Below are 24,747 nucleotides of genomic sequence, written 5' to 3'. Positions count from 1 at the left end.
TTTTAGTTTGTGGTTACTTGATGTCAAGGAAGAAGATATTCGCCTTTGTGTAAAGTAGGTATCAGGGTGTCCTTTCTGCAGTGAGAGATGTATATATAGTATTTCGGTATATAGTGGAAAATCATATGCTTTGTGCATCTGTGTTTGAGATGTCAATGATGTGGCGTTAAGTCTGCTAGAAGATCTTGGGGGCAACAAGTTGTATGAGATTCCTATAGCTCTGGGCAATGTAATGACCTTCCTGAGCACCTTTTCTTGTTTTGTTTTTTTTTTAAACTATTGGTGAAATGGTCCCATTGGAAAGGCTTCTACATAGGCCTTTCCAGGCAGGACTGTGAGCTTAAAAATCTTTGTATAGTTTTGAAAATTGAGGAGTAGCTCTGCTCTGAAGCATCTCTGGTGGTGTTTTGTTGTTGTTTTGTTATTTTACTGTAATACAAGCCTACAGTATTTGCACTAAAGAAAGCTTGTTAGAAAAAGCTTGCTGCTATGGAAGAAAGAACATATTAAAACTTTTTCTTTGTGGTTTTTTTTTTTTTTTGGTTAGCTTTTCCACTTTCAACTGAATAGCATTTTGTAGAATAAAATGAATTAAGATTGAAGAGCCTCTGATGGTTGGTTTATTCCATGTTTTTTTTCCCCTCTCTCTCCCGTTGCTTCTCTTCTAGTTTCTGCCTTTGGCCTCGTGGGTAGAGTCAGTCTCTAGTGGGTAGGGGAAGCAGGGAGTGGCTTCTATAGAGCCTCTTCCTGAAAAAGTGGGAGGTGGGCTGCTGGGAGGGGCTTAGAGCTTGCCAACCTCCTTTCTCGGGCTTCTCCCAACCCCTCCCAATGCTGTTTCCCACTTCCCGGCCTGATTCTCAGCTAGCTGCCAACTACTGCCAAGGTGTGAGCCAATAAAAGGTACTGTCCCTTTGTGGGGGTATTTTGTTTGAACAGGTTGACTCTGGAAACCCAAGAATCTTCAAAGAACTAATTAAATGTATTGCTAAGATGATCCAGGTGGTCAAATGAGATCACAGGCTGCAAAGGGCACTGCAAACACCTGAGGCATGCGAGTAAGTAGATGATCACAGCTCCAGGTTGCCTTTATAAAAAGACGCACGCTCTCGGGTGTGGGACACTGAAAAGTGTGAGCCCGGACCCCACCATCCTGTCGACCAGGAAACCTGGGGTAGCTGGGAACATCTGTTCTGGGGTGCTCTTTTCTTGCAGTGTAAATGGTAGGGAGGCAAACGTGTCATTAGATAATGCTCTAGTGGTTGGCATCTGGCTGGGAATTAGCCCCTGAAATGACACCACTCACCCCAATCTGCTTCAGACAAGCTCAGTGAGCAGGCTTCATTCTCCGGACTCTGAAGAGAGGGGCCCTGGATCCCAGACCTGCTCCCTCTGCTCGTCGGCTCTTGAGGTCTGGAGAAAGCCATTTAACCTCTGAGCCTTAGTTTCCTCATTGGTAAAGGGGGAGGGTGATGATCATATTCTAGGAGCGCCCACGTCAGAAGGATTGCAGGATCTCCTTTCTCTTGAGAGGGCTCGGGGCACTCGGGGCGCAGCCCTCAGAAGCCTCAGACCCAGGGCTTCCAGGGAGCTTTTCTGCCTGAGTGGAGGATACAGACAGAGTCGGGGTGGCTCAACGGAACCTGTATTTTCCTGAGCAACTGCTGTGTCTTCTTACAGTATGTCAATGGGCACATGCTCAGAACTTTCACACGGGCTTCTGTAGGCTTTGGGGATGGTGTCATCCAGAGAGAAGCATGTGCTCATGTGTCTGTGCCTGCCTTTCATGCCTGGGCACTTCCATAACATTTTTCATTTTCCAGTAACACTTCGAAATACGTCTGGCTTGTTTAAATGTCTACTTCTGCACCCACATAGTTAGAGAGGTCAGGGATTGCCAGGCACTTATTAGATGGAGTCTTAAGTAATCCTGCTTCTTTGAGCAATTGCAAATGCCATAAAAGCATCCAGACTTCTAAGCATCCAGCTTTCCAGCTCTTTTCTTGAGAAAAGCAGTCAAGAGCCACCATGCCTGTTGGTTTCCCAAACCTAACGCGTTGTCTGTCAGGGAATTTTGCAGTCACTGCTAAGATGAGGTTGTCTTGGTCCAAACCTGTTAGATGACCTGGGTTGATGGTAAACTCTATCAATTCTGTCTCCAACAAAGTTGGAATTTCAAGAATTAAGCAGAATTCTCTCCCCCGGTGACAGATGTCTTGGTGTGGGATTCCTAGGGTTACCCCTTTTGCTGGATGTAGAGAACCCCATGTGAACACCACTCTGTCCCCAGGTTTTCTTTGTTCATTAAACCACCACCGTGTAAGGGAAAAGGGATTCCTCCTAGAGGTGGTATTTTCCAAGACATTCAGCAACGTTTGTCTCTTGGGCTACTGAATGAGTTGATGTATGCAAAGGATATGAAAATGTACTAAGTACTAAAATGAGGAGGAAATCTAAGTGGTAAAGACCCGTAGACTTTGGTTGTAGTGCTGGCGGATGCAATTCGACTATAGTACGGCTCCACGGCCATGTGTCTGAAATGGAAGGGTGTGTTACAGGATGAATGGGCTGCTGGCCCCGGTGGGTTGGCCGCACGCCTGATTGGGGGCTGCTCTTGCACCTGCCCTTCATCTTGCTGACAGAGAGTCTGTTCCTCCCCTGACTAGACAACAAAAGGACTGTTTCCTGAGAAGCTGTGAGCTGTTAGGACAAGTCCACCCAACCTTCTCTACAGTCAGCCTTTGCTTTTGCAGAACCCGTCCGGAATGGAGAGAAGCTGTAGCCCATGACTCTGCCCTCTGGGTGGGATCCTCCTCCTCCCCCTCCACTGGGCCCTGGTGGACAGATGGCCCAGGGAAATATATGGGCTACCCTGTGGGTGGTTGTCTCTGGAAAATTCCACTCATTTAAAGGAAGAAATAAAAGTTGCTTCAAGCTCCACTCTGGAACTAGAAGGCCCTTCATCAAACTCAACACCTTGACCAGTCCTTGGATCAGCCAAAGGAGACACAAGCAGAAATACAAATACTTGGCAACGGTTGGCCTGGCTTGCAGTGGCGCTCAGCTGAGTGTCTCTGAGGACATTTTGGGACATGGCCCTGCTTATACATGGCAGACCCCATTCCTTATTCAAGTACTGTGGGACTTGTGATCTGGGGCTGTTCTAGAGTATAGCAGTGCCTTGTCCTGTGGGACATTTAGAAAGTACTCAGTATTATTAAGTGCTAGGTAGTCTTTTTGAGGTGATATTCACATAACATATAAGAAATCATTTTAGACTGAACAGTTCAGTGGCACTTGGTACCTTTGCAGTGCTGCGCAACCATTACTTCCATCTAGTTCCAAAACATCTTCATCATCCCAAAAGGAAGCCCTGACCCAGCACATGGTTGCCCCCCCACCATCTGCCCTCCCCAGGCCCTGGCAACCACCACTCTTGCTTTCTGTCTCTATGGTTTTATGTTTAGGTAGTATTTGTGAGAGCCCCAATGACTATTTTCTGAACTAAAAATAATCATGAAACATTAGCATAGAAAATTAATAGCTAGGAATAGTGATATAATTTCCTCCTTATTTTAGTGCTTCATAGGTTTTGTATGCCTTCATATACATGGTCTTGTTCGGAAGCTCAAGAGACAAATGTTGCTGAACGTGTTGGAAATTATCAGCTCCAGGAGAAATTCCTTTTCCCTTATGCAGCGGCATGTCTGGTACATTGGCAAATACAGTCACCACCTTGAACTGCTGCATAAGGCATGCATTTATTTCTCAAGTAAAGGTGGAATAATCCTGAAAAAAGACGGACTTTGTTCATTGATGAAAACAGACACCTTTTTCATGTTGTAAACATAGGAGAACTGCATTTAATAAATTAATGTGTAGATGGGGACTGTCACCATCATATTTTTACAGGTCTGAGGGAGGGAGAAAATATTCATGCAAAAATATTTTTGTGTCCCCACTAAGTGCATGACACCAGGAAAGGCACTCCGGGCACAGTTGTGTAAGAGACTATACAAAAGTATTACATAGGGAGTCTCTTTGCTTCCCAAATGCTTTTGTTGGAAATATCAATTAACTACTGAAGAGGAGATGCATTCAAGGAATTACAGTCTCAGAGAGAAAGGACAGGGAAGACAGACATTTATGGCAGAGGCATTACGTGGTTTGGCCTGGGGCAGGTGGGGGGTTTCAGAGAAGATTCCACAGTGGATGGGGCCCTGGTTAGGAAGGGAGTGGATGCCTGCGCAAGACAGTGTACAGAGCGCGTCCAGCAAAGAAAATAGTCTGAGCCAAGACCTAGTGTGGAAGGGAAGTGTAAGGCAGCTCTGGGGACTGGAAAGGAGTCCCCAGTATCTGGAGCACTGACTGATTTAGGAGATGATGGGAATTTAACCTGAGATCTTGAGGGCTACAATGACAGGCTTAATCTTTTCATTAGTCAGGCAGTCATCTAACTAGTAACTTTTTGTGTCAGGCACTGTCCTCTGGGCTGGGAGATAGAGGTGATATGGAAGTGTGTGTGCATACAAACACGCACCCCTCCACTCCTGCACACACCAATGGAGAGAGGATCAAGTAGAGCTGACCCTTGAACAGTGTGAGGGTTAAGGGCACTGCCACCCCACCCTGTGTAGTCAAAAACCTGCATGTAACTTTCGACTCCCCCAAAACTTAACTACTAATAGCCTACCATTGACTGGAAGCCTTACAGGTGATATAAACAGTTGATGAATACATATTTTATATGTTCTGTGTATTCCATACTGTATTCTTACAATAAATAAAAGAAAATGTTTTTTCAAATTGTTGCATATCTCCAAAAAGTTTTCCAATATATTTATTGAAAAAAAATCTAGATATAAGGGGACCCTCGCAGTTCAAACCCATGCTGTTCAAGGGTCTACTGTAGTTACAAGTTCAGTCTCAAAGAGATTGTATAGGTGTCATGGCGAGCTATGTAGCACTAGGACTTTCTCTAAGCTGGGGCAGGGGCTGGTGGTGGGTTCCAGAACTACTGGCATTTAAGCCAGAACCCCGAAAGTAACTGGAAATGAGAGCTTTATTTTGAGGTGTTGGAAGCTGCAGAGGGGTTATCTGTGGGGTGGGGGTGACACAGCCCCAGTCACACTCTGGGAGGATTAACACAGCAGGTGTGCAGGTGAGGGCAGGTGGGGTGGGATAGGAAGGAGGCCAGGGCAGGGGTCCAGAAGGAGGCTCTCCCACCGCCCAGGACAGAGCCCCAGCTGGTGGTGGAGTTGGAAAGGCATGAAGGTGCTCCTAGGGAGCCCGAGATATCGGGTTCCAGGCCTGGGAACTGGGGGCAGGAGGAGGAGCTGGTGGGTTGCGGAGGCCAGGTCCTGAGTTCAGCTGTCTGCATACCGATGAGCGGTGCCTGCAGGATCCCCAGATGTGCACCTTCTGCTGCAGGGCAAAGGCAGGCCTGGGGCTTGGGGTGTGGGTGGGGCCCTGAGACCCGGGTCAGGAATGTCTGTCTGGGGAAGATCGCACTAGCTCGGCCGCTGGAGCCGCCATCAGTTCACCTTGCTGCTCTGGCCTGCGCCTCAGCCCTTGGCGGCCGGTTGGCTCTCTTCCCCAGAAGTGGTCTCGGCTGCTGCCTTTCCCCTCAAACCTTCTCCGAAACCCTCACTGTCACAGATGTCACCTCCTACTTCACAGAAAACAGAGGCCATCAGAAGGGGATCTCCTCACCTTGATGTCACCAAATCACCAAATCTGTCAGCCTGTCCCCAATGTCCCCCTTTGCCTGCTCTAACATGGTCATCCTGCTCCCCAGGGCTCATTCCTGCACCCAGCCACCCCACTGTTCTCAGTCTCCTCCTCTTATTCTGTCGTTTTCTTCTTATTTCCTCTCCGAGAGCCCCTTCCCATCAGCATTAAACAAGGTCAAGTCTCATCCATCTTAAAAAGGACAACAACCCTCCCTTGACCTCATCTCCTGGTTCCACTTCCTGGCTGAGAGCCCAAGGACTTATCTTTACTTGCTGGGCCACTTCCTCATCCCCACCCTTCTCTCAATCCACTGCCCTGAGACCACTTCCTGGTGACCAAATCCTACACGCCCTCAGCTTGCATCTCCTTGGCCACTGAACAACTGCCCCTTCTTTGACTTGCCATTTTCTTTGCTATCCTCTTCCTGTCCTGACATTCACCTCCCCATCTCTTCCCATCTCTCCTGGTATCAACGCAGTCCACCTCCAAGTCCTGTCTCACCTCCTAAGTATGTTTCAAATCTTAATGTTCTCTCCAGCCCTCTGACTTCTATCCCCAACATCCCTCACCTGGACAGCTGCCTCCAATCCCTACTCTGCAGCCCAAACACCAAATTGACTTTGCATGTTCACAGGTTCTGTGAACCACCAAACTCATTAACCCTCCTGCTCAAAGCCCACCATTACAGGGTATCGATTAGGACTGCTTTCAGCTGCCTGTGACAGAAAACCCAAGCCAACAGAACCCTGGCCACACAGGGTTTTATTCTCTCCTATAAAAGTCTGGAGCCAGAGGTTGAGGGCTGGTCTAGTGGTTTCATGAAGTTGTCGGGGGAAGGGTCCTTCAGCTTCTCTCTCTTGTCCATTCTCAAGGTGTGGCCTTAATTTCCTTGATCCAAGTTCTAGCAACTCTAGCCATTCTATTTGTTTTCCAAGAAGCAGTATGGAGGAATAGGAGAGGGGCTCCCTAACACCTCTTTTTATTTCAACTCTTTCCCTGAAAAACTTCATGGCACTTCTGTTTCTGTTTCATTAGCTAGAACTTACTCCTAAGGCCAGAGCTAGCTGCAAGGGAGTCTAAGAAATGCCACCTTACATACGGCGTTAGTAACATATAGCTTTCATAATAAAACTGGGGGTTGTGCTGTTAGGAAAGAAGGGAAGGATGGGTCTGGAGTAAGCATCTAGCAGTTTCTGCCATCGTTTGCCCTTTGGCCACCTAAAAGTCCCCCTCTTCCCATCCAAACAACCGCAAAGCCTCATGCAGACCAGGGTGCAGGATCATCAGGCGATGAGCAGGCCTCTCCAGGCTCCAGGTGTAGCTCTGTGTGGTCTGAACACAAACTATAAAGACCACCCTACTCACTCTGCCTGGTAGGACAGAAACAGGATGACTTCAGTAAAGACTCCTGCTCAGAAAAGGGGAGCGTGGGAACCCGTCAGGCTCTGGTTCATAGCAATGATCAAATGCTAATAGGCTGGAGTGAAGACCCCCTCTTGCACAGTGGAGTGAAATTCTTCATTAGCCCATTTCACAGCCCCTGCTCTGCTCCCTGGGAAGAATTCCTTTGTTCATTGTTTGTGTCTCTTGCCTTTTCTTTCTGGGAGGTTCTTCTTGGTCCATTATGCGCCACAGTTATGCTCGAAATGGGCACAGGCAAGTAGGCCACCATGGGGGCTTCAGGGTGTTCACAGTCTACTTCTTGCTACTGCCAGTTCTGGGGCCCAGAGATGGTATTAGGAACTAACTGTTAAATGACAGGCATTAGTCAATACTTTCTGTTGCTGTTCAATGCATTAAAAAAAAAAAACGACCTAGCAGGCTCTCAAATCTATCTGCTTCTGGGCAGCTTCTTATACAAAACCCACAGCTACAGATCTAGTCAGCCATCATTTTAACACGGCAGGGGAACCCAGCGTGGCTTGGGAAGGTTAAATTCAAACCTTCCCTGTGCCTAACGACACCAAAGTTTACTTTGATGTGAAGACCTCCAGGCGGATAGGTAAACAAATCTCCCAGAGCCTAGAAGAGCTACATCTCCTTCCTTCCTCTAACACACCTTCACGCCCTGGGACTTCTACTGGAAAATGGCCAGTTATGATGCACGCCTGACTCCCTTCCACCCCTGCTTTCCCCCTCGTCTCTTCCCCAATATCCTCCAGATCGAAGATCAGGGCTTTCCCCTCTGTTCTAGCCTTTGGGTAAAGCTCTATGATCAATTCTGCCAGGCTTGCTTCTTGGTATTTAAAGAGGAAGTTAAAACCGCCAGAGTATCCTATTTCTTAATGAAGACTGTCTTTCAAGACTGCTATCTGCCTGAAAAATCTTATTTTGGAATTCAGAAGCTAACTGTTACATACCTCCTTCTCCACATTTTTCCCTTCGGTAATCTACTTCCAAGGCAAGCAGGTAAACACACCAGCTAGGAAGAAGGCCAAATGCACAGAAATGCAGAAAGGAAATGTCAGTTATCCTACTTTTCAAAATAGGATCCATTTCACATCATTAAAGACTTCCTATTTTGCTGAGGTTAAGTCCAAAATGTGTCAGAGGATTCCTTGGGGTCTGACCTCTGCCTATGCTGCAGCCTCACCTGATTAAACTGCTGGTCTCACACTTTTCACAACCACCACACTGGACTTTTCTAGGTTCTTTCAACACATTTTGCTCGGGGCCTTAAGAGCTTTAGTGCAGTCTGGAAAGCTTTTTGCCTCTCTCTTTAATTGACCAGCTCCTGTTAATTTCTCAGGTTTCAGTTTAAAGGTCACTGTCTTGGGGAGTATTCCCCTGACCCATGGCAGGCCTCAGAGCACCTTGCACCCTTGGGACTATGTAACTGAGTATTTTAAATGATGTAGTAAGTACCTCTGTTCCGCACTGGATTATCAGCTGCGGGAGAGCAAGAATGATGTCTGCTGTGTTTGCCTGGCACATCCTTAGGTCATTGTCATCTTTAATCTAGATTAGAAAGATGAGTTTCTAAAATGCAGATCTGCTTGAACCCTTCCTCTTTTCTCTCCTGTCGAGCTCTTCAGGCAGCCTCCAAGGCCCAGCACGGTCTAGCCCTGTGGCCTCTCACCTGTTTCCTCCTTCCCTTCCATATTCTTCTAGGCTGAAATATCCTTCATTGTATCAAAGGGGCTGAACCTTTGCCTACAAGTCTTCAGATATGTTCTGCCTGATTCCTGATACAGATAACTCATTCATCCTTCAGCTCTTAGCTGAGAACCGCATTGATTGGTTGATTGGCTTGTTCATTCATCCTGTTCTGTGTGCCAGAAACTGTGCTAAGTGCTGAGGAAACAGGGTGAGCAACACAGAGCCCCGTCTCTAGGTTATCTTCCCCAACCACACTCACCTTGAGGCTGGGCTATGGGTCTCTTCTCTGGATTATCCCAGCTCTCTGAAAAACCCATGGCATTGCCTTACCACATGCTTGGAATGACTGTCTCCCTGGCTAGCCCATGAGCTCTTTCTTGAATAAATCTATGAACCATCAGAGTCCCCTGCTCAGGGTAATTAAAATAGGAAATGGCTTAGAATGGGTGAACTAGGCCGCAGATGCTGCAAACAGGGAGCACAGGGCAACGTGGACAAGGGGAAGGGGACCGAGGTAAAGGCAGAGGAAGAGCCCCCTCCTCCTCCTTCTCTCTCAGGGAGTGACAGAAAGTGTGGTCTGAGAAATGTGCTTGGAGCCAGACACAAAGGTCACATACGGTATGACTGTATTTATTCCATCACTGCAATAGGTAAACCCAAAGAGACAGAAGGCAGGTTGGGGGTTGCTCGGGCCTGGGAAGAGGAAGGGGGAGTGATAGCTTACTGGGGATGGGGTTTTCTTTTGGGATGATGAAAATGTTTAGAACTGGGTAGAGGTACTGGTTGCACAACATTGTGAATGCATGGAATTGTACATTTTAAAAATATTTAGTTTTGTTAGGTAAATTTTACCTCAATAAGAGAGAAAGGAAGGAAGGGAGGGAGGGACGGAAGATGGAAAGAAGGAAGGGAAGGAGGGAGGGGAGGAAGGACTTGGAGCTGAGTGAGGGGTGAGTGTGGAGGTCATTTCTCTCCTTCTGCCAGTCCCTGATGAAGTCACAGTGATTCCTTGGACTCCAGGGCTGTCTGCGTCTGCTCTGACAGGAGAAAGGGCCTTCCAGCGCCACCTCTTCTTCAGGTACAGGTCAGCTTGGAGCACCTGGCGCCTGGCCCCTGTGTGCCCCCCCAGGCACTGTGCAAGAGCATCGCACTCTTCCCAGAGGCCGGAACTAGATGGCGGGCTTTCCTGCATGGGGCAGAACAGAAGTGAGTTAGATCTCAAAAGCAATGGTGAGTAAGTGTGAATGTGTTTGTGAAGGCATGAGGCTGGTTTGTCTAGCTGACAGTGTGGTCAAAGGGAAACCACCCAAAGTGTGGAAGCCAGGGTCCCTGCTCTGCCAGCTAATGCCTGTGTAATCCCAAGCAGCGTACTCTTCATTTCTGAATAAAAATAAAATCTAGTCACTGCTCCTGGGGATGCAAAACAGTACAGCCGCTTTGGAAGACAGTTGGACGGTTCCTTACAAAACTAAACATACTGTTTATGAACCTACAATGGGGCTCCTAGGTATTTACCCTGGAGAGTTGAAAACTTATGTCCACACAAGTTTATGGCACATAGATGTTCTAACACATGGATGTTCATAGCAGCTTTATTCACAATTGCCAAAACTTGAAAGCAACCAGGGAGGTGGATGGAGAAGTAAACCATGGCACATCTAGATAATAGAATACAGTTCATTGCTAAGAATAAATAAGTAATCAATCCACGGAAAAATGTGGAGGAATCCGCATGTTACTAAATAAAAGAAGCCCATCTGGAAATGCTACATACTATATGATTCCATCTACATGACATTATGGAAAAGGCAAAGCTATGGACATAGTATAAAGTTCAATGGCTGCCAAGGGTTGGGGAGGAGGGGTGATGAGTAGTGGAGCCCACAGGTCTTCTAGGGCAGTGAGACTCATCTGTATGATATCATGATGGTGGATACATGGCATATATTTTGTCCAAACCCACAGGATGTACACCACCAAGAGTGGATCCCCATGTAAACTGTGGACTCTGGATAATGTGTCAGTGTCGGCTCATGGAACAGACATCCCGCTCTGGTTGGGGACATCGATGGTGCAGGAGACTGTCGGGGGGTGGGCAGGAGGTACATTTGGAGGCCATGGGGCCCATGAGAATTCTGTACTTAATGCCCAATTTTCCAGTGAACCTAAACTGTTCTAAAAATTAAAGTCTACTAAAAAAATGGGACCAGCAAGAACAAAAGCTGTCTTTGGTGAGCACTTACTCTGCACCAGCAGAGCGCAGAGCATTGCACATCTCCTCCACGGCTAGACCTTCCACCCCTCCCCAGCTTGTGGATGAGGAAGCTCAGGCTCCAATAGATGGGTGACTTGTCCGAGGCCACCCCGCCGGTCCCTGAAGAGCTACCAGTGATTCTGCAGCACCTGCTCTTGGCCACCTTTCTGCCTTGGTTGACCATCAAAATAACAATGATGATAACATCCCCTGCCTGGGTGGCTGAGAGGATGAAATGAGTCCTGGGTGCAAAGGTCCTTTGCAGAGGCTCTCATAGAGGTCATTATTTTCTTAAGTGGAAGAGTAGGAAGTTGTTGTGTAAATGACATGTGCAACCAGCTCTTGGAAAGGAGAGTTTGGTAAACTCAGGACAATCGCCTTTCTCAGGCCTGTGAGAACAGGAGAGGGTGTGTGGGTTGTGGAGGTGCCAGGGGTCCACCTGCTCTCCACGTGCTCCAGGGCACAGGTGGCAGCCAAGTCCAGCCCTGCCCATTCCCTGCACCTCCAGCCCAGGGTCCAGCCCAAAGGAGCAGGGCCTGAACACAAGGGAACCTGGGTGGCTCCTCTTGAGCTCTCCTGCGGAGGATGGTGTACCAGCTGAGGGGTCCAGCATGAGATTAGCAGTCTTTCAAGGTTTTAAATCCCCACGGGTCACTCATTAGCTGAGTGATCTTGGGCAAGTTAACTTCCCTGAACTTCCATTTTCTTATCTGCAAAATAAAGTTTCAAATACCAGCTCTGTAGGGTAGTTGTCAGGGCTATGTGAAATGATGTACGTAAGATGACTCAGACGTAGTCAGCCCTGCATAGTGATGAGTGGTGCCTCGATGCAGCCTTCCTTTCTTATTACAACACCGGGGAGGTGGAACCTCAGAGCATGGAAGCAAGTCGTTCAAGGCTGCACAGCTATCTTGTGTCAGGCCTGAGCTTCCCCTGCAATCATTTCTATGCCTGCCTTGCTCAGGCCTTTTCTGAGAATCTCTAACCCATCGGATGAATTGATAGCCTGCATTTCCCACCTTAATTGGCTGCCCATTACCCCCATTTGCAATGGAATTAGAAAACCACAGCCTGCTACTATTTCACAGCTCTTCCACTAATTTACAAACTAGAGTGATTTTGTTGAGCTTCTCTGTACAAGCGCTCTGCGCCCCCTTCATGGAAAATGAGGAAGATAGCTGGCCCCTGAGGATCTGCACCCCTCTCCTGCTCCAGGAGCCTCGTTGGCATTCCAAATCCCCTAGCCTGCTCATGGTATGGTACCCGGATGCCCCAACCCCACCTCTCCTGTGCGGACCAGCCAGCCTCATCAATATTTCTCTGACTTTGTGACACCTCACCCCTCCTTCTCAAAAGTGCTGCCTGGCAAACAGATCTTTTGTACAATTAAAATGAACTAAAAATAATTCTATTTGGACAATTTCACAGCAGCCCTGGAGGTGAGGACAGACACATTGGCACTGTGAGACACAGCTGAGCTCTGACTCCAGTAAGCTGTTACTGACATCCCAAAGCCAGGCATGTAGTGACCTGGGCAGATCTTGTTGCTGTCTCTGCTACTGTGGAACTCCTGCTAATTCGTGTCCCCTACTCCTGCCTCAGGGGCCGTGGCTTCTTCTACCTCAGAGCCCCACCCCACAGCCATCACACCCTAGCCAGCTCGTCTCCCCCTTCCCTGTGCTATGGCCCTGTTGTCTCCCCATGGGCCCCAGGATCAGGTGAACAGGTAGCTATTTGAGGCTAGTAGGGATATGTTGCTTGGAGACTCTGAGGGGGCCCTCGCCTGCCAGACCCAACTGGAAAACCATGGAGGGTCCACAGGAATGACCACTAGTATTTAAGCAGGCCCCCTGTGTTCCAGCTGTTCCCAGCATTTAATTTAACAGACAGTGACCTATGAGACAGATACTATCATTATCCCTACTTTAGAGATGGGGAAACTGAGAACCAGAGAGGTTAAGTGACTTGTCCAATGCCACACAGCTTGAAACTGGCAGAGTGGAGATTTAGCTCATCATCTGGGCCAGTGTGCCACTGGGACACTGGAGCTGGCTACCTCCAATCTAGTCCCACTCACCCCACCACCTCTCCCTTTGTCACTGGCAGGTGCTTTCTGTGATGTCTGCAGTTCCAGCCTCAAGACAGGGCTGTGCTCTGTCTGCAAGCTAGGACAAGCACACAGGGTGGATGGCTACAGGTGGAAGTCCCCCTGCCGCCTACAGGCCCAGCCTCACTCCAGCTTGGGAACCCTTCAAGGGCGCTATGATCTGACTGTGTCCTCCCAGACTCATATGCCGAAGCCTAACACCCAAGGGGATAGTATTAGGAAGTGAGGCCTTCGGGAGTTGATTAAGTCATGAACGGAATTAGTGCCCTTATAAAAGTGGCCTCACAGAGGCCCTTCACCCTCTTTCTACCAGATGAAGACACAGTGAGAAGTCAGCTGTCTGCAACCCAAAGAGGACCCTCACTTGGCCATTCTGGTACCCTGATCTTGAACTTGCAGCCTCCAGAACTGTGAGAAATAAATTCTATGGTTAAAAACCACCCAGTCTGTGGAATTTTGCTATAGAAGCCCCAGTGGACTAAGAGAAATGGCTCAGTGTGGTCACCTTGTTGCTGGTACTACCTGAGCCAGGTCCATGGCCAGCTGCCTTGGGTACCACGTGGAGACCTGGTGGGAGCAGGTCCAGGTCAGGCCTGGAAGCTCCCTCAGCCCAAGGTGAGGCTGCGTGAGGCCTTGTCCCACAACTGGCACATGCTTGGGGCTGAGCATATCCTATACATGGGGCTGGGAGAGGCCCAGAAGTGGGGTGGGGTGAGGGGAGGTATTTCCTCCAGCTCTATCCCTACCTGCCTCCCTCATCACCCCTCCTCGTCTGCATCAGCTGCTCCAGTAGCAGACGCTGCCCCAAGCCCCAGGCCACCTTCTCTCATGCCCTTTCTCATCTAGTCCAGACCATCTTTCTTTCCATCAAAACACACTGCCTCAGTTTACTTACATCTAATAAGGAAATGCCTACAACACTACTCAGCACAGGGCCCGGCAGGTAGGTGCTCGAGCACTGCGGGCCCCTCTTGCCTTTGCCTGTCACCTCTCCCGGCCTGGCTGAGTCCTGCCCCTTTAGGCCTGTTTCTATCAGATAAAGTAACAGGCCCCTCCCTCCCCTCTACCTAGGAAACTCCTTATCCTTTGGAAGCCAGCAGAAGCCCACTTCAGGCAGCGAGGGGCCCCCACCCAGCTGCCACAGGGCTCTCTGCTCAAACTTCTGGAACACTTGCCAAGAGCCCTCAATGCTGTTGATCTGTTTGATGTCCCTAGAACAAGCTCCATAAGGGTGGGTCCACTTCTGTTCTTGTTCTCCTTGCATTACTTAAAAAAAAATTGTTTTAAGTTACAGAAATAATTCATGTATATGAGCATACTGTAAAAAAAATTAAGACTATACTCAAAAAGTATAAGCACTAACTCCCTCCCAAGAAAAATACCGTGGTTAATAGTTTTGTGAATTTCTTTCTCTCTGTGTAAGCTGGTTTAGTATCCTTTTATGTAAATGAGATGAACTTTTCTGCACCATTCCATGGCTTGCTTTTTTCTGTTCATAATAGATGTTGTGTGTGGTCAGCAGAACAATGCCCCTTCTCCCAAAAATATACATGTCCTAATCCCCCAAATCTGTGAATGTGTGTCCTTATTTGGCAAAATGGACTTTGCAGACGTGATTCAGTTAAGGATCTTGAGATGAGATGAGAAGATCATCTTGAATCATCATGTGGCGCTGATGGAACTGTAACGGTCTTTATAATAGGGAGGCAGGAGGGTCAGAGAAAGATAGTCTTGAAGATGCTCTGCTGCTGCTGTAAAGAAGAAGGAAAGGGCCACAGCCAAAGAATGCAGCTAGTCCCTGGAAGCTGGGAAAGGCAGAGAAACTGGCTCTTCCTGGAGCTTCCAGAAGGAATGCAGTCCTGCAGACCTTGATTGTAGCCCAATGAGGTTTTGGACCTACAGAGCTGTAACTAACTGTAGAGGTTAACTGTCCATTTTTTTTGGTTTGAAGGTGCATGGATGGTCAGTAAGCACTGACTGGTTGAAGGAATGGGTGGTACAGGCCCCAGGATGCCTAAGAGAATATGGGCTGGGCTGGGCCCAGCCTGAAGTCTGGTCATGCGCCCACCTCCCCAGGTTGGCAGTGAGTGCCTCCCGGGGAAAACCAAAACCCAAGCTGGAGGTGGGTGGCCTTGAGGGGTGGGTGGGGGAGGGAAAGTACCACCCTCTATTCACCAACTGAGCACAATCCTGAGGGACTTTCTAGAGGAGGGGGATAGTCTGGTTTCTCCTAACCCTCAGGGATTTGTGGCAGATATTTTGTCCCAGGGATTGTGCAAATGGGATGCTAGTGTCAGATCCTTTCCCTGCAGTTCCAGATTCCAGGTACTCAGGTGTCCCAAGAGAGCTCTTACTTGATATGAAAGATCCAGGGCAGCTTCCAAAAAGGGAAGGCCAGAAACTCAGCCATCTCCCGGATGCAGGTAGCTGGTCCACACCCCCTGCTGAAGCGGGGGCCTGCCTTGATCTGGTCCACCAGCTTCTCAAGTCACTGTGGCAAAGGGGACAGCTGCCCTGGAGGCCCGGGCAGGTCTCTGGCTGGCGGCCTAAATCAGTGGGAATGCTCAATTTACCTCTCCGGGATGACAAATAGTCATGGTCTCAAAGCACTCAGCCCTCAGAGCATGGGGCTGCAGAAGGAACTTCCCGCCTCAGACCCTCAGCTGGCTGCAGTTGGGGGGCTACGCCCCCCAGCATCCCTGCTTCTTGACCCCCTTCCCTCCACTCCATCCCAGTCTGTGACAGCAGGAGGCACTCAGCAGCAACTCAGTATGGATCTGGTAGGTGCTCACGGAGGGCAGCCCAGTGCAGGAGTAGGAGCTGAAATATTTCCCACTTCATTGTAGGCTTTTGCTATGAAGTGAGAAAACCATGCAGTCCATTCTTTGCACTCAGCATTCTAGAGGTTGGATTTCCTGTATGATATTCCCAGGGCGGAATGGTGACCCAGTGTTTGCTTGAGCTCCTCCTGAGGTGGGGAGCTTATGGCAAAGCAGCCGGTAACATCTGGGCACAGCTGGAGGGTTCATCCTTCCTCCGGCCCTTCCTTACACTGTGTGCACCTGCTTCCCCTGCTCCTTCCATCCACGGTGCCCAAAGAAGATGGCCATTCGCTGCTCCTCATGGCTTTTCATAGATTTGAGGGCAGCTAATGAGTCTGTTCCTTTAACAGAATATCATGAGTTTAGCAGGAAGAAGGAAATCCAGCCCTTTGAACCTCAAGGAAGGGGTGCCCTGACTTTCAGGCCTACACCCTAGTGGCTCTGCTGCACCATCCTTCTCTGTGATGGGCCCGCACATGGGACCAGGGCAACAGTATGGCTGGGAGGGTCTCAGCCCACTGTCTGAATCCTGCTCGAGTGTTTCTGGGTCCCTAAGGCCTGGAGGGAGGGAAATAGTGTCCTAGAGAGAGTACTGACCTTGGATGTGGCCACGAGGCGCCTAGTCCTAACTTTACCACTTCCTGACTGAGATTGTTAAGCAAGTTGCTTAAACTCTGAGCTTTGGTTTTCTCCTCTATAAAATGGGGAAATCTCTTATTGTGTTGTTGTGGGGACCAAATGACATCACATATGGGAAAATGCTCTATTAACCAAAACATGCTCTACAAATAATTAATTCAAGTGGTAAGTAGGGGGGTGGCTTACAGGGCTCAGAGCTGCTTTGGTCTGGGCCTTCCTGGTGGTGAACGTCTGGAGCAGAGTTGGTTTTAAGAGGACTTGGCTGGTTCTTGGTGCCCTGAGGGGCTCCCCACTGTGGGGCTCACAGCCCCCAATCCTGCATGACCCCCACAGGGTCTCAGTGCCCACGTCTCCAGGGGAAGGCTTGGGCCCAAATACCTTAGCTGTGGCTTTGGAGACTCAGAGAGAGTGGGTAAGCCACACGAGGTCAGGTGTTTATGGGGGGTGGGGGCCGGTGAGGTACAAGGTAGGACCCCTGGATTTGAGCTGGTTCTCTGCTCTTCTCAGGAGAGCCCAGGGCTGCCCACCCAGATCTGCCTCTGCTCAGCCTATGCCATCACACCCACCATCACTCCCTACCCAGCCTTTCATTTAGACAGAGGTGGACTCCAGCCCCCAGTTAGAGCAGGTTTTATTATAGAAGAGGTAGGAGCTGGGGAACCCAGCCTTACAACAGTGGAGGAAGTATGAGGTGAGAGGTCTTCTCTAACCCAATGCCCGCCTTGCACAGGTGAGGCGTGGGGGTGGAAGGCCACCCCAGCCCATGGGGGAGCTAGGCTGGGCTTGCCCTACTGGAGTCTCCTGTGTCCCAAGCCAGGGCTCTTTCCTGGCAGCTCCTTGGCTCTCTGAAGATTCTGTGCCTACAGCCTTCAGCCCATGACTCCACTGTGGCTCTCTGGAGGCCGGAGTCCCGTGACTGGGCAGAGATGGCCGTCTCCCTCTCCTCCTCCCAGTGTCACGGGAGCAGAATAGCCAGGAGCCTCCATAAATAGCAGCATGTCACCACCTGCCTAACCCCAATCCGGTTTATCCTGAGTTAGCAGAAGCACCTGTGAGATGGACTGCCCAGGTGGGGCCACGCTGAGCTGCCCCATCCTTCCTCATGCCACACGGTGCCCTGAGGGTGGCAGAGCTGCAAAGCACCCAGAAGGGGAGTGAGGTCTGGATCACCAGTGGGGTGTAGGCTGAGGTGGGGCTGGGGGCAGGCAACTGTTTCAGCAGGGGCACATTCTCACCCCAAGTTGGTCACCCCCATCCCAGGGAGCAGCAGCAAGGCTGGCAGGGGCGTTTGCCCAGCCGTGGCCAGATGCCAGGCAGGTGCTGAGCTGTGCCTGCTGCTCCTCTCTCTGCCTGCCCATCCTCTTTGCTTGGGCTCCCCAGCTATAAAGCAGGAACAAGTCCCATCCCTTACCTGCCCGGGGACATTGAGCAGGAGTGAGATAATGTCTGCAGGCTCAGCCCTCCGCTGAGGAGGCAGCCTCTAAACACACGTCTGATTTTACTGCCTAGAGCTCTGCCTGGCTCCATCTGGGGGCCCCTGCTCCCCAGCTGCCAGGGAGACATGGGAGCAGGCCAGTATTCGGGACCCATAGGCCTGTCCTAGGCATGGCTGAGGGGGCTCCTGAGGCCCAGCACCCAGCTCCCTGGGGCCTGGATTAACTCCTCCCTAGCCCATTGTTCAGGGTTCAGGGCGCCACCGCCCACTCCGGGCATTCTGGTTCAACCGGGAGTCTGGGCGGCTGGGCGTGGCGGGGCCTAATAAGAGGGTGTGCCCCCAGGAGTTGTTAGGAGCAGAGTGACAGCTGTGGGCAGGTCCCCACCCAAGGCCAGTGGGTGGGTGGCTTGCACAACAGTCACCTGCACTGAGGAGCATCCTTGCCAAGTGTTTATTTAAATAAAAAAGTACTCACCGTCAGTGGTAAGAGTGAGGAATATTTCTGAATATTTAAAAGATATCATACGAACACTTTTTCAACCCCCAAATCTATTGTATTAGGAAAGCTGATGTAAATCTGTAAGATTTGCACCAGTTACAAAGAGGATAGAATGCCCAAACTGTAACTGGGTTCTTGTCTCTTTCAGTTCACCCCTTCCCCATGATTTTCGAAGGGAGGAGCCTTCTGTAATCATTGGGGAACCAAGGGCAGGTGGGCCGCACACCGTGGCCACCCTCCTTGCCTGCAGGGTGAGCTTCCTGCTCTCTGCTCTCCAACAGCTCAGCCTGCTGTCCTTTCCTGTCACTCTCACCAGAGGATGGGGTCCTGGCCTGATGTTTTTCACATTTAGGGTTGTGATCTATGATGTCAGGCAGCTCATGGAGTCTGGGACCAAATCAATCCTCCAAGTAATGACCAGGTGGGTGCAAGGTGCTTTCCATTTACCACTAGGCGTCCTGGGGGACCATTCTCCATTTTCCCCAAGACGGTCTCCTGCCCTTCAGCAGGAGTCAGTCGGGCTGGTTTGTGGGAGGAGCTCTGTGGAGACCATTGCTGGTGTTCCATGTGCACCTGGGGCCTTGTATCCAGTCCGCTGGGAGGTTTCCAGTTGGAAACTGAGCTGGACTCAAAGACCTTGATGGGAAAGCCATGGAGACAAGGAGGCCAAGGGGGTCCTGAGAAGAAAACTGCGATGGTAAGCATGTGTTCCCGAACCTCAGGTGGGTACATTGGGGCTGCACCACAGACTGAGAATCTGGAATCACCAGTCTGCCCGGGATAGAGGCTGTTCCTGTAGAATCTCTTTCCAGCATCTTAAGTGCCCAGGCCACTGTGGGCCATTGGCTGAAGTTCACTCAGCCATGTCCTTCACTGAACGGTTCTGCACTTTGCTGTGGATCCAGAAGGAGCAAGTGATCCTTGGGAGAGTTTTCATCAGCACGACTTCCCATCTGTTAGCCCAGATCTCCCTTCTGAGCCCCAGACCCTGTCGATCTACCCACCTGACACCACTCACCATCTTGGCTTCAGCAGACCTCTTCCCTGTCTGCCAACCCATCTCAGTCTCTGCGCTCCAGGCACAGGGCTCTAGGACATGCTAAGCTCATTCTTTCCTCTTCCTCTGCCATATGCTGTAATTGCTATTCCTGCCTCTACTTTTCAAATTTATTTCAGAAAAATTAAAATCCCACCTACCCTCTCCTGGGAAGATTTCTTCAGCCAAGCCCTTAAAAGCTGTCTTGGTGGAGGGAGTTTCCATTTCGGGGCAAAGGAAGTGGTTTGTTGGGAAGACCAGGAGGTTCACTGTTGGGGCAGATGACAGCCGTAAGTGGGGGGTCAGAGGAGAAAGCTTAGGAGTATCTTCAGTCTTACAAGTGAGACAGTGCTAGACTGTGAGGAAGGCAGCGAGGTAAGGGGCAGTGGCTGTGCCTAATTTAACAGAACCTGGGCAAGTCCACCCCCACTCTGAGCCTTGATGTTCCCCTCTACAAAACTGGAATGATGCCTCCCACCTCTCAGGGTATTGTAAGGACCAGATGATAAAACCTTTATGAAAACTTTAACACAGACCTGGTGCATAGGGGATGTTTAATAAACGCCAGCTCTCTTTTCCCTTTCTGCAGGGCAACAGTCCCCTCCAAAGGCCAGGAAGGTCTGTGAGTGCCCCCCAGAACATGCAGGCCCAGGACACTTTTAGGACCGATGAGGAGGTAAGGGCCTAACCAGCAGAGATTACGGGGACTGTGAAAACCAGGGCGGTCACAGATCGCCCAGCACCGTGGTCATCATGCTCATCTGTTAATTAGCCTGAGTTAATGAACAGCGTGACTCATGACTGGCCACTTCTCAGCGATGCCCTTTCTGTCTGCCATCCTCCCCCCTGGGCCGACAGCTGCTGCCACCCTCATTCCACCGCCCACATCACCCCTCAGCATGCAGCAGGCTCAGATGTCAGCCGCCTGAGGGGTGGGGCCCTCACCGGGCCCCCAGCTCGGCCCCAGTCTGGTTCCTGGACCCGCAGAGCCAGAGCTGAGTCCCAGCCAGTGCTGAGGAACTCAGTGTAGAGAGCCCTGAGCTAGCCCCTCAACCTACTTTTTGAACAGGCTCGATGAAGGCCACACAGGTGTTATCTGCGGAGTCCAGGCTAGTGGGCAGAGGCCTCCCAGGGCCGGGAATTCACACCCCTCTCACGTTCTCTGCTGCACAGAGCCTTCTTCTCCTTGTATGTGCAAACTTCCAGGGAACTGGCTGGACAGGACCTGTGGGGCCAGGCTCTCAGAAAATGGGTTCATGTGAGAGGTCCCCTGCACTTCCATCTCCATCCCTGTGTTCTGAGGAGCCAAGCTGGGCAGAGACTGCAGTTTAAAGGATCTACAACATTCCTCATCCTGGAGCAGGCAGCGTAGAGAGAGGCCTTCATCTCCACATTGGTGCTCACTGCCATCAGCACCACCTCCCACACCCACTGCCTAGCAAGTCACCACCGTGACCCTGGGCTGGGGTGGGCAGAGAAGATGCAGGCTGAGTGCACAGGCATAACAACAGCTGAAGTAGAGAGTGAGATCAATCTGTGGAAAATTCAAGACCTCCTCCTCCAAATCCATTTTCTCCTACATGTCTACAAAGTAAGCAAGATGGTGGGCAGGATAGCTGGACATGCAGGACGAGGCCAGGCCAGGCCCAGCGTCCTTGTCGGGGAGGCTCACATGGCAAGCACAGACCAAAGGGCTTCAGGGCTCAGGGTCCCCACAGCCTAGCCCTTCCACTCTGCCAGGTCTTCAGGACCCAGAGAGGGGGTGTGTGGGAGGGGCCCCACCACCTTGACCAGCACTCATTGACTGTGTAAGGTGGTGTCTGGGTCCAAGGAGTGGGGGGAAGCCAGGGTGGAAAGACCCAACATGGGGACACAAGAAACCAGACTCTTCAGGGTGTGATTCATTGGGAAGTCATCTTGGAAATTTTCTCCCAGTAGCACAAGCCATGTTAGCATTTGAGAACTTCTCCCCTTCAAAACGAGCGGTGGTATGACAGGGAAGGTCAGGACCCTGCTAAGAGACACTAACTGCCAATAGTCAGAGCCAGGGCACGAGTGCCCTGAGAACAGGACCACGGCAGTACTTGCATGTTTATTTTGTTTTATATTGTATTGTGGTAAAATATACGTAACATATGATTTCCCTTGCCTCTTCTATTTCAAGAAATGACATATATTAAGAAATTGAGTTATTTGTGTTTGAATCCTCATGAAAAAGTTTTGTTAGTTTGTACATGGTGGCATATTTTGTTTGTTTTAATTGTGGTAAAATGCACATAGAATTTACCATCTTAATGATTTTTAAGAGTACAGATTAGTGTTTTAGATCTTTGCAATTAATAACACCTCTAGTAGTGTTAAGTATATTCTCACTGTGGTAAAACTGATCTCCAGAATTTTTCATCTTGCAAAACTGAAGCTCTACACCCATTAAACACAGCTGCATGTGTGTGGGTCTACTTCTGGACTCTGTTCCTTTGATCCCATTGTTTATTCTTATACCAATACGGCGCTGTTTTGATTACTGTAGCTTTACAGCAAGTACTAAATAAGGTAGTGAAAATCCTCCATCGAGTAGCAAGTTTTGGAATAACAAGCCATTCCCCTCAGTGTTTATCCTTTGCCCTTTTTACCACTGAAGCAGTTCTGAGATGATTGCCAAGGGAAAGTGAGCACAGTCCCAAGATGCAGGGCAGAAAAATAGGGGGGCCTTTCTGGTTTGGTTTTGAAAACCCAAGTCCTTAGGAGAATACAGACATGAAGTTCGGGGAAAATATCATGACAAAGATCAGCTCCTTGCTCCACTTCCAGTCAATAGAACACTTCTAAGACTAGATAAAAATCCCCTAGGCTGGGTAGCAGGAATTAGAGCAACTGTGTACCCCTATGTCTGAGGTCAGGCTCTCAGGAGCTATTGAGACCTCAGGGGGGCAGGTGGCAGCCTAGCAGAGACTCCCCCTTTCTCTGATGGCCAGGGAGCAGCAGAATGAATCCTGGACCCTCACGGAGGCCTGGGGAGAGCTGTGCCCTGAAGGGGCTGTGGGTCAGAATGATGGTCATCTCAGCAGAAGCAAGGACAGGTGGCTCTAAGGAAAGTCACCCCAGGGCCTTGGCTCTCTGTAAACCTCTAGAAAATCAGTCCTGACACTAAGAAAGGGGGAGGGGGATCATGAATTGACTGTGATTAATGTTCTGCCGCTCTGGTGGCAAGGTGTGACAGCTGAGCTACAGGAAAGAAAGTAATATTTCCTAAACACCTGAGCTGATTGCTTAAGGTTTATTCTGGCTTTATATGGAGCTCCTAACAAACTACATTTAGACAGCTAAGCCCAATGTTAATGAAGAGTGATCATGGGGGAGAGGACCCTCCCTTCGGATGGGAGCGGGGCTGGCAGGGGGGACTCAGGGGATTCCCTGGCCAGTCTGTTCGTCTGCCTCACTTATGTGACAGCTTCTGAGCTGCGGATCTCAGAATGCCAGCAAACAAGCCATCCGCATCTGTTCTCCTGAGTTCTACTTCCTTCATTCTTAACTTTTCTCTTTAATAAAGTCCTTCCATTGAATACATCGCTCTTGTCTTGAGCAAGTCAAAGGACATCATGGTGGGTACCAAGCAACACCTCAAAATCCTTATGGAGCAAAGCTTGGGGTTTAGGGGGGAGCCCCATTTCCCACATGGAACAGACTGTCTGCGGAGCTGAGGATCAGAGGGAGGACACTGTCTTGTCCTGGTTGCAGAGAACATTGAGGTGGGGCTGCATCATACTTCACAGTCCTGGCATTATTTTTCATGCCATCCATGTCCTGCCTACACCCATTTTAGGTATGGGGAAACCGATGCTTCAGCCCTATTTATTAAGGGCCAGGATGGTCTAGTTTGCATTTTGTTTTGCTTATATTAGCATGTTCAGCTTACACCTGAACTCCAAGAAAGTAAAATAGATAATAGATATTCCAAATGCATTGAATTAATACATCTCTTTGCCATGATTCCATTTCCATCAAGTGTTCAGAAATGGGACACATGGAAAACTGACCAAAAATATATGCTTGACTGCCACTATGGATTAGGGCTTGTAGGAGAGCGTAAACGCAGGCACCCACTGCACGCACGCACCCCACAGGATGGGCCCTGGATTAGGGCCCTTTCAAAGCTGCTGGGGCTGGGCTGCCAAGTGAGGCCTGGCTGTGCCAGGGTGAGGCCAGGGGTGCTTGGGTCAGAGGAACCCAGTGTCCTAGAGCTCAGTGACCACCTCTGCACCCACTGCCTGTGCAGCCCAGTAAGGTGTCGGGGCTGTCACCCCAGCTGAGAAGGCCAGCGTCTCTCAGGGGTAGAGGAGGGAGCACTAGGTCAAATGACTTCTAGCTCAGGCTAAAAAAAGCCTAGTTCCTCTCTAGGGTCCTGTGGCCTCCTCCCCCAGCCCAGATTCCTGGCACATGCCTAAGTGGCCCTGCTCAAGGAACCACTGAACTCATTTACCCTCCCAGGCGGGCCATGACGCTCATGGGCCTCTTACTCATCCCGAAGTCATCAGTCATGTTTCCAGGTGTCTGAGTAATTCAGGGAGGGTGGGGGAGAGGGTAGGACTCCGGGGTGGGGGTGGGACTAAACGGAGGAGGCGACGTGGCCCAGAGTGAGCCCCCCACCCTCTCACTCCAAAGCTGGAAATGCTACTCTTTTTGATGGAGGCATCCTTAATCTGCTACAAAGTGGTGTGTGTGTGTGTGTGTGTGCACGCATGTGTGCATGTGTATGTGTGTGTGTGCATGTGTATGTGCGTGCATGTGTGTGTATGTCTGTGTGTGCATGCATGTCCATGTGTGCACACACACAGGTGTGTGTGTGTAGAATGCTGGCAGTTTAAGGAAACCGGAAGCAGAGCAAGAATTTCCCCCTTTGTTCCTAAGCAGCTGAGATGATGTGGAAGCCCAGAGAAGGGAGGCCAGCAGGGTACCTTTTGGACTTATTAATAAAACATGAGCTCACCTTTGTGTAACACGTTATCCTATTTGTCCCTTCCGGGGGAACGGAAGCTCAGAGAGGTCACGTGAGCTACTAATGTCCCACCACCAGGAAACAGTGAGTTGGATTGGAACCCAGGTCCTCTGACTAGTTCAGCACCTAT

At 50.0% G+C, this 24,747-nt stretch overlaps 1 long non-coding RNA gene across 1 annotated transcript; it reads right to left on the bottom strand.

Moving 5' to 3' along the window:
• Positions 1 to 9,531: 9,531 nt before the first annotated feature.
• On the bottom strand, positions 9,532 to 21,120 carry LOC140844020 (uncharacterized). The gene is made up of 3 exons (XR_012122092.1): positions 20,680 to 21,120; positions 19,783 to 19,890; positions 9,532 to 10,015 (listed from the first exon to the last, which is right to left on the bottom strand). It is a non-coding gene; the product is annotated as an uncharacterized lncRNA (long non-coding RNA).
• Positions 21,121 to 24,747: the final 3,627 nt, after the last annotated feature.

This window comes from Manis javanica, chromosome 1, assembly GCF_040802235.1.
Source record: "Manis javanica isolate MJ-LG chromosome 1, MJ_LKY, whole genome shotgun sequence".
NCBI lineage: Eukaryota > Metazoa > Chordata > Mammalia > Pholidota > Manidae > Manis > Manis javanica.
This window is presented reverse-complemented; position numbering and strand designations above follow the sequence as displayed.